The 8351-nt window shown below is 46.0% G+C and overlaps 1 non-coding gene across 1 annotated transcript; it reads right to left on the bottom strand.

Moving 5' to 3' along the window:
* Positions 1–232: 232 nt before the first annotated feature.
* On the bottom strand, positions 233–369 carry LOC114811554. The gene has a single exon (XR_003759250.1). It is a non-coding gene; the product is annotated as a small nucleolar RNA SNORA7 (small nucleolar RNA).
* Between the last annotated feature and the right edge of the window lie 7982 nt (positions 370–8351).

The following is an 8351-nucleotide window of genomic DNA, read 5'->3' as shown; positions in this document are numbered from 1 at the left end:
TATACTGTTGTTGTTGTCTTATGCTGTCAAGTCATGTCCAGCCCATAGCAACATCATGGACATATCTCTCCCAGAATGCTCCACTTCCATCTGTAATCGTTCCAGTAGTGTAACCATTCAGTTTTCTAGGTAAAATTATGGAAGTGGTTTACCACTGCCTCCTTCCATGCAGTAAAAGTCTCCATCCTCAATTCTCTCCCATGCCGCCATTGCCCAGCCTCGGTGAATTTTGACTTCTAGCAGATTGTCTTCCACTCACTAGCCACGGCCCAAGATAGGAATGGAATGGGTATGCCTCTGCTTGACTCTCCCTCCTGTGTCGAGACTGGTAGAGTACTGGAAACTCTCCAGGTGCGACCCTGAGAGGGGATTCCTTATACTACCCTAAACAAAACTCCCATTTAATAGGAATACTATTGGTTGTTCAATCACTGATGAGGCAGCAGTGGCATTAGGTGATACGACGGGTGTTTTGAGCCACCATATTTAGAAATGAACTGTTTATACTGAATGGTAAAGGGACTAGAGTAGGTGCCCTAAAAACTGCTTTCCTCACTAAACTCAAAACTGGCTCTCCAAATACTTTCCTCTAGTGACTTTAACCTTGCAGTGAAATAATGATGATGATGGCATCTCCCATCAAGAATCAAGGATGAGCCTCAGTCCTGAGGTTTCAGGACCATTCTGAGTTCGTATAATAAGGAACTGAATGGAGTGACTGTGATTTGTCCAGCATCTCTCGTACATCTTTTCCCTGCCAATCTTGTTCTTGCTGGTGTATGGAGCCCAGTGAGCAAATAGGCAGACAGGGGTGTTGGAAGAGCATGCCAAGGTTTTTCTTTTAATTTCACATACCAACTCATTTATGGGCAGAGTGACTGCAACATCCTGTCATAGTGCCACAACCTAGCAGGAGGTTGCTACAGCTTCCACTCCACTGGGGGAGACAAAAATAAAAAAAAAATATTTATAACTTGAATGGTCAAAATAATTACTTCTGCCCAAAGAATGTACCCCAAATCAGCTATTAATCACCAGTGTTCTCCTCTGCCTCTCCAATAAGGGAAAGATATATCCAAGACCATGATTGCATCAGTGCTCTGCACATAGTAAGCGCTCAATAAATACTATTGAATGAATCTAATCTAAACAATGGCATCTCAAAGAATAGGTCATTTTCTGTCAGTGGGATTGATCAGAGAGGCCAAGTGCTGAATTAATCATTCATTTCAAAATTATTCATTCATTCATTCAATAGTATTTATTGAGTGCTTACTGTGTGCAGAGCACTGTACAAAGCGCTTGGAATTTACAATTTGGCATCAGATAGAGACAATCCCCGCCCAATGATGGGCTCACAGTCTAAACATGGAAGACAGACAGTGAAGCAAAAAAGAACAAAACGAAAACAAGACATCATCATCAAGGTAAATAGAATCAAGGAGATATACACCTCATTAACAAAATAAATAAGTAAAAAATAATATATACAAATGAGCACAGTGCTGAGGGGAGGGGAAGGGAGAAGAACAAAGGGTGGGGAGGGGAGGGAGAACAGAAGGAAGGGGAAGCTCAGTCTGAGAAGGCCTCTTGGAGGAGGTGAGCTCTCAGTAGGGCTTTGAAGAGGGGAAGAGAGTTAGTTTGGCGGAGGTGAGGAGGAAAGGCATTCCTGGACAGTGGGAGGATGTGGGCCAGGGGTCGATGGTGGGATAGTCGTGAATGGGGGACGGTGAGGAGGTGAGCAGCAGAGGAGCAGAGCGTGTGGGGTGGGTAGTAGAAAGAGAGAAGGGAGGTGAGGTAGGAGGGGGCAAGGTGATGGAGAGCTTTGAAGCCAAAAGTGAGGAGCTTTTATTTCATGTAAAGGTTAATAGGCAACCACTGGAGGTTTTTGAGGAGGGGAGTGACATGCCCAGAGTGTTTCTGTAGGAAGATAATCTGGGCAGCAGATTGAAGAATAGACTGGAGTGGGAAGAGACAGGAGGAAGGGAGATCAGAGAGGAGGCTGATTGTTCTGGATCATAAAATCCAGTCGGGATATTATGAGAGCTTGTACCAGCACGATAGTAGTTTGGATGGAGAGGAAAGGGCGGATCTTGGTGATATTGTGAAGGTGAGACCAGCAGGTGCTGGTGACAGATTGGATGTGTGGGTGAATGAATTAAGCTACCAAGGGTATCAAAAACCCTCTAGAAGGTTACATTTCATGCTCCTGGGAATAAAGAAATATTCAAGGCACCCTGTGACAACATCACAGCAGACCTATTGGAACATGGAAGTCCTAGAAATAATTTTATACTGTATTTGTTATATATGAGCCTCATATCTTCCTCTAGAAGTGTCGGGAAATCATCCAGATTTCCATTTATGGCTTTGATATTTATGTGCAAAATATAACTGAGGTACTTGAGAAAACAAAAAGAGGCTACAGGACAAGGATCTTGCCCTCAAGGGGTTTACAGTGTAAACAAGGGAGACCAAGAAAAATGGAAAATTATCACTGTCCTTAATGAGGCTGGGACAATTAGTCACTCAGGAAGCCAAGATCTATACTCTATTGCCCCTAACTACAATAGCTATAGCTGTCTGCATTTTTATGTGAAATTACATTTAATGCTTGGGACTTTCCCGGCAGATATCCTTTGGGGTGGCAATTCCACTAGAAGAATCCCTGAGAATTAACTTTAACTTAACAACAACAACAAAAAAAAACCCAGCCAAAAAACAAGCTTCCCTCCTGAGTTTCTATTCAGGGATGATGGAATGAAGAAGACTGGATCACTCCCTAGGAGACTAATTGTCAGCGTCCAGTCTGCTTTCACGAACAATAACATTAAACACAGACCCAACGAAGAATATATAGGACAGGGAAGGAAGCAGAGCTGAACAGGCACTGAGATACTGTGTATGGCACAGAGACTGGCAGAAGGACAACCCTGCACCAGCGGGCAAAGAAGGTGTGTGGTGAATTGTCTTTTCTGAGGCAAGAACTTGTCTTTTTTATCCAGTTTACAATGATTTTCTCATAGACGGGAGCCTTTCTTTGGAATAAGCTAATCACAATTGAAAGGAAGAAAAGAATCCAAGCTTATTTGCTAATGAGGGTGCTGATCAGAATATTTTTCTCCTGACTGAAGGAGAGAGTGAGACAGAGAGAGAGAGAGAGGGAGAGAGAGAGAGAGAGAGAGAGAACTGGTAGCTTCAGATTATAGGGTTCCCTGGTATGGAACCCTTTTACTCCCTTGGTCTTTGCGGCCGATTGGAAGAACGGCCCTAAAATGCTGACTGAGATAAGGCAGGGAATACTTTTCCAAAGCCCCATGAGTTACCATGTAAACTGATGGACAAAATGGTGTTCTACAAGGCTCTGTCCAGCCTGAAAGCTTGGGGACTCTGAGGTTGAAATCCTTGATTTAATTCTCTGTGACCTTACTCAGGTCTCTGTTCCTCTTTAAGCTGAATTTCTTCCTTTGGAAACCCCAAAGTATAAGATCATCTCTGGGCCCAAATGATAATCTACAGGAGAATTGTTATTTTATTAGAGCAACTCCTAAAAATGATGAATGTCAGAATAAAATAAAGTTTGTAGACAAAGACACAGAAGATATACACACTCGCAAGTACAAACTCATGGATCTTAGGAAGAAACACCCAAAAGAACAAAACATCCTTGCTCCTCCCCACCCTTTTTCTTTTTATTATTATTAAGGTATTTCTTAAGTGCTTACTATGTGTCAAGCACTGTTCATTCATTCATTCATTCATTCAATAGTATTTATTGAGCGCTTACTATGTGCAGAGCACTGTGCTAAGTGCTTGGAATGCACACTTCGGCAACTGATAGAGACAATCCCTGCCCATTGACAGGCTTTCAGACTAATCGGGGGAGACAGTCGGACAAAAACAAGACAACTTAATCTCGATAAATAGAATCAAGGGGATGTACACCTCATTAACAAAATAAATAGGGACATGAAAATGTATACAGATGAGCACAGTGCTGAGGGGAGGGGAAGGGAGAGGGGGAGGAGCAGAGGGAAAGGGGGCTTAGCTGAGGGGAGGTGAAGGGGGAGCAGAGAGGGATTAGAGGGAGTAGAGGGAAAAGGGGAAGTTCAATCTGGGAAGGCCTCTTGGAGGAGGTGAGCTCTCAGTAGGGTTATGAAGAGGGGAAGAGAGTTAGTTTGGCAGAGGTGAGGAGGGAGGGCATTCCAGGACAGCGGGAGGACATTGATGACGGGATAGACGTGAATGTGGGACGGTGAGGAGAGTGGCAGATGAGCGGACCGTGTGGGGTGGGCAGTAGCAAGAGAAAAGGGAGGAGAGGTAGGAGGGGGCAAGGTGATGGAGAGCTTTGAAGCCTAGAGTGAGAAGTTTTTGCTTCGTGCGGAGGTTGATAGGCAACCACTGGAGGATTTTAAGGAAGGGAGTGACATGCCCAGAGCGTTTCTGCAGGAAGATGAGCCGGGCAGCAGAATGAAGAATAGACTGGAGCAGGGAGAGAGAGGAGGAAGGGTCCTTGTCAGAGATAAGGCTGACACAATAATCCAGTCAGAATACTATGAGAGCTTATAGCAATAAGACAGCCATTTGGATGGAGAGGAAAGGACAGATCTTGGCGATATTGTAAAGGTGAGATCGGCAGGCATCGGTGACGGATTGGATGTGTGGGGTGAATGAGAAAGCTGAGTTAAGGATGACACCAAGGTTGTGGGCTTGAGAGACGGGAAGGATGATTGTACCGTCCACAGTGACAGGGAAGTCAGGAAGAGGACAGGGCTTGGGAGGGAAGACAAGGAGCTCAGTTTTGGACATGTTTAGGTGGCGCGCAGACATCCAGGAGGAGATGTTCTGGAAGCAGGAGGAGATACGAGCCTGGAGGGAGGGGGTGAGAACAGGGCAGGAGATGTAGATTTGTGTGTCATCTGCATAGAGATGATAGCTGAAGCTGTGGGAGCGAATGAGTTCACCGAGGGAGTGAATGTAGATGGAGAACAGAAGAGGGCCAAGAACTGACCCTACAGTTAGAGGATGGGAGGGGGAGGAGGAGTCTGCCAAGGAGACCTAGAATGAACGGCCAGAGAGATAAGAGGAGAACCAGGAGTGTTCTAAGTGCTGGGGTAGTTGGAAGTTAATTAGATCGGACACAGTTCCTGTCCTATATGGGACTCACAGGAGGGAGAACAGGCATCTTACGGATGAGGAAACTGAAGCACAGAGAGCTTTGATAAAAATAATAATAATAATAATGTTGGTATTTGTTAAGCGCTATGTGCGGAGCACTGTTCTAAGCGCTGGGGTAGATACAGGGTCATCTGGTTGTCCCACGTGAGGCTCACAGTTAATCCCCATTTTACAGATGAGGTAACTGAGGCACAGAGAAGTTAAGTGACTTGCCCACAGTCACACAGCTGACAAGTCGCAGAGCCGGTATTCGAAACCATGACATCTGACTCCCAAGCCCGGGCTCTTTCCACTGAGCCACGCTGCTTCTCTAGTGATTTGCCCAAGGTCACACAGCAGCCAAGTGGCAGAGCTGGGTTTAGAACCCAGGTCCTCTGATACCCAGGAATGTACTCTTTCCAGTAGGCCATGCTACCTCTCAATCTGTCAGTGGTATTGATTGAGCCCTTACTGTGTGCAGAGCACTGTCCTAAGCACTTGGGAAAATACAATTAAGTTGGTAGATATGTGCCTTACCCTCAAAGAGCTTATTATAGTCTAGTGGGAGAGACAGATGTGATAATAAATTACATATAGGGGAAAGCTCATAAAGACCAACTGTCCTCTTTAAAAAGATTCATCTGGCTCCTTGAGGACAGGGCTTGGGGTCTCCTGAACTCTCTTAAGTACTTAATGCAGTGCTCTGCATATTGTAAGTGCTCAATAAATACCATTGATTGATTGATCTACCAGGTCTAGCATACTATAAGCGCTCAGTCGGTAGCCTCAGTGTCCGAGTTGCGACTTGCACTTGCTATTATTTAACCCTTGCACACCTCACCCTTGGAGTGTATTGGTTAGCACTCAGTCTGTGCCCAGAAGCAGTTAAAATAGGCTGTATTTCCTGTTGGAACCAATTCCTCTCCTGGGGGCTATCTGGGGTGGGGCTCCTTCTTCCCTTTTCTTGGGAAGAGAGGCTTCTGTTGAAGAGAGGCTTGCAGATTCTCATTTTCGAGCTAGGCCCTTCTTTTCCCAGGGGAGACAGAGAGATGGAGCGAAGGAAGGGTGCCTTTGCACTGGCATGAGGGGAGCGGCTCTGTTGTCTTTGACTCCTGAAAACCCAGGATGAGGGGATGGGAGAGGGAATGGTCAGGCTGATTTCACTTACTTGTGAAACCCGTACTATGTACACCAGGTGGGCCACCAAGAGAGCCAGGAGACTCTCTGTACACACAAACTTCCTCATTCTGCACGTGCAGAAGGTACCCAGACATTCTTGCGGGTGCGCCGATTACAACCTCCTTTGAAAAGAAGCCGAGCCTATGCTACACCCAACAGCCCAGTTTTATTTATAGCTGCCTGCGTGGAGTTTTTGAACTGAATCCCAACGCAGGGAGAGATCTTGATAACAACTCTTCCTTGGACTGGGTTCACAGGAAACAAGATCAGAACACACAACAACAGAGCTCCCTCCCCGTCTAGCAGGGCTGCAGCTCTCTGGGAGTGTTTACGGCTTTCTGTTTGCAGCCATGTGTTTGAAAGGTGGTCTTGTTTTATGTAATGCGGGAGCCTTTCAATGAGAAGATTTTCTTTCTGTTTTGTTTTTGGGTTGATCAAACTACCCCCTTTGCTTTAAGGGATTGGAACCATAAACATGGATGAGTTCACCACGGTGGGGGTTGGGGGCTGGGTGGTATAGTAATAGAAACAGGAGCGGCAGCTGTGGTAGGAAAGCTGGCTGGAGAGATTTGGCCCAAGGGACTGAGGGGGAGGAGAGGCAGGAGAATGGGGGAGAGACTCAACCTCAGAAACAGTGGCTCTGCTGACCTTTCCTCAGTCTCCTGGCTGAGCCATGAGGACACCAAGTTAGGGGCGATTCTCCCCACTGACCTCCCCAATCCAATCCCTCCCCAGTCTCTCTGCCACTCCTCTCCAAAGATCTCCCAGGCTATTTCTTTCTCCATCCCTTGTGCCAGTTCCTGGGGATGGCAACAGGATGGATGTTGAGTCATCTAGCGTGGCAGAGAAGAAAAGCCATGTGGTCTAGTGGAAATAATAATAATAATAATAATGTTGGTATTTAAGCGCTTACTATGTGCAGAGCACTGTTCTAAGCGCTGGGGTAGGTACAGGGTAATCAGGTTGTCCCACGTGAGGCTCACAGTTAATCCCCGTTTGACCGATGAGGTAACTGAGGCACAGAGAAGTTAAGTGACTTGCCCACAGTCACACAGCTGACAAGTGGCAGATCTTGGATTCGAACTCATGACCTCTGACTCCCAAGCCCGGGCTCTTTCCACTGAGCCACGAGCCTGGGCCTGGGAGTCAGAAGACCTGGGTTCTAAGCCACTTTTTTTTGCAGTGTGACCTTGGACAAGTCACTTATCTTCTCTGTGTCTTAGCTTTCTCATCTGCAAAATGGGAATTTTGTAAGCCCCATGTAGGACAGGGACTGCATCCAACCCGATTATCTCGTATCTACACCAGCGCTTTGTACAGAGCCTGGCACATAGTAAGTGCTCAACAAATACCCAAATTATTATTATTATTGGTCAAGAAACTATTACTGGTGTATTATTATTAGAAAGCATTATTATTATTAGTATTATCTCCCACGCTGTTTCTCTCTCCATCCCTCGTCCCAGTTCCTGATGGTGGCAACAGGTTGAATGTTGAGTAGTCTAGCACAGCAGAGAAGAGAAACTGCCTGGCCTGATGGGGAAGAACCCAGGTCTGGGAGTCGGAGGACCTGAGTTCTGATTCCGCCTCCACCTTTTGTCTGCTGTGTGACCTTGGGCAAAGTCACTTCACTTCTCTGTGCCTCAGTTCCCTAATCTGCAGAATGGGGATTCAATCCATGTTCTCCCTCCTACTTAGAGCACCGTGTGGGACCTGATTGTCTTGTATAATAATAATTATTATGGTATTTGTTAAGCACTTACTATATGCTAAGCACTGTTCTAAGCACTGGGGTAAATACAAAGTAATCAGGTTGCCCCACATGGGGCTCACAGTCTCAATCCCCATTTTATAGATGAGGTGACTGAGGCACAGAGAAGTAAAGTGACTTTCCTAAGGCCACACAGCAGATAAGTGGCAGAGCTGGGATTAGAACCCATGACCTCTGACTTCCAAGGTTGTGCTCTTGCCACTAGGCCAGTTTAGTATGGTGTTTGTCACCTAGTAAATGCTTA

The sequence above is a fragment of the Ornithorhynchus anatinus genome, chromosome 4 (genome assembly GCF_004115215.2).
Source record: "Ornithorhynchus anatinus isolate Pmale09 chromosome 4, mOrnAna1.pri.v4, whole genome shotgun sequence".
In the NCBI taxonomy this organism is placed as follows: Eukaryota; Metazoa; Chordata; class Mammalia; order Monotremata; family Ornithorhynchidae; genus Ornithorhynchus; species Ornithorhynchus anatinus.
The sequence above is the reverse complement of the archived record's forward strand: the minus strand, read 5'-3'. Positions and strand labels throughout refer to the sequence as shown.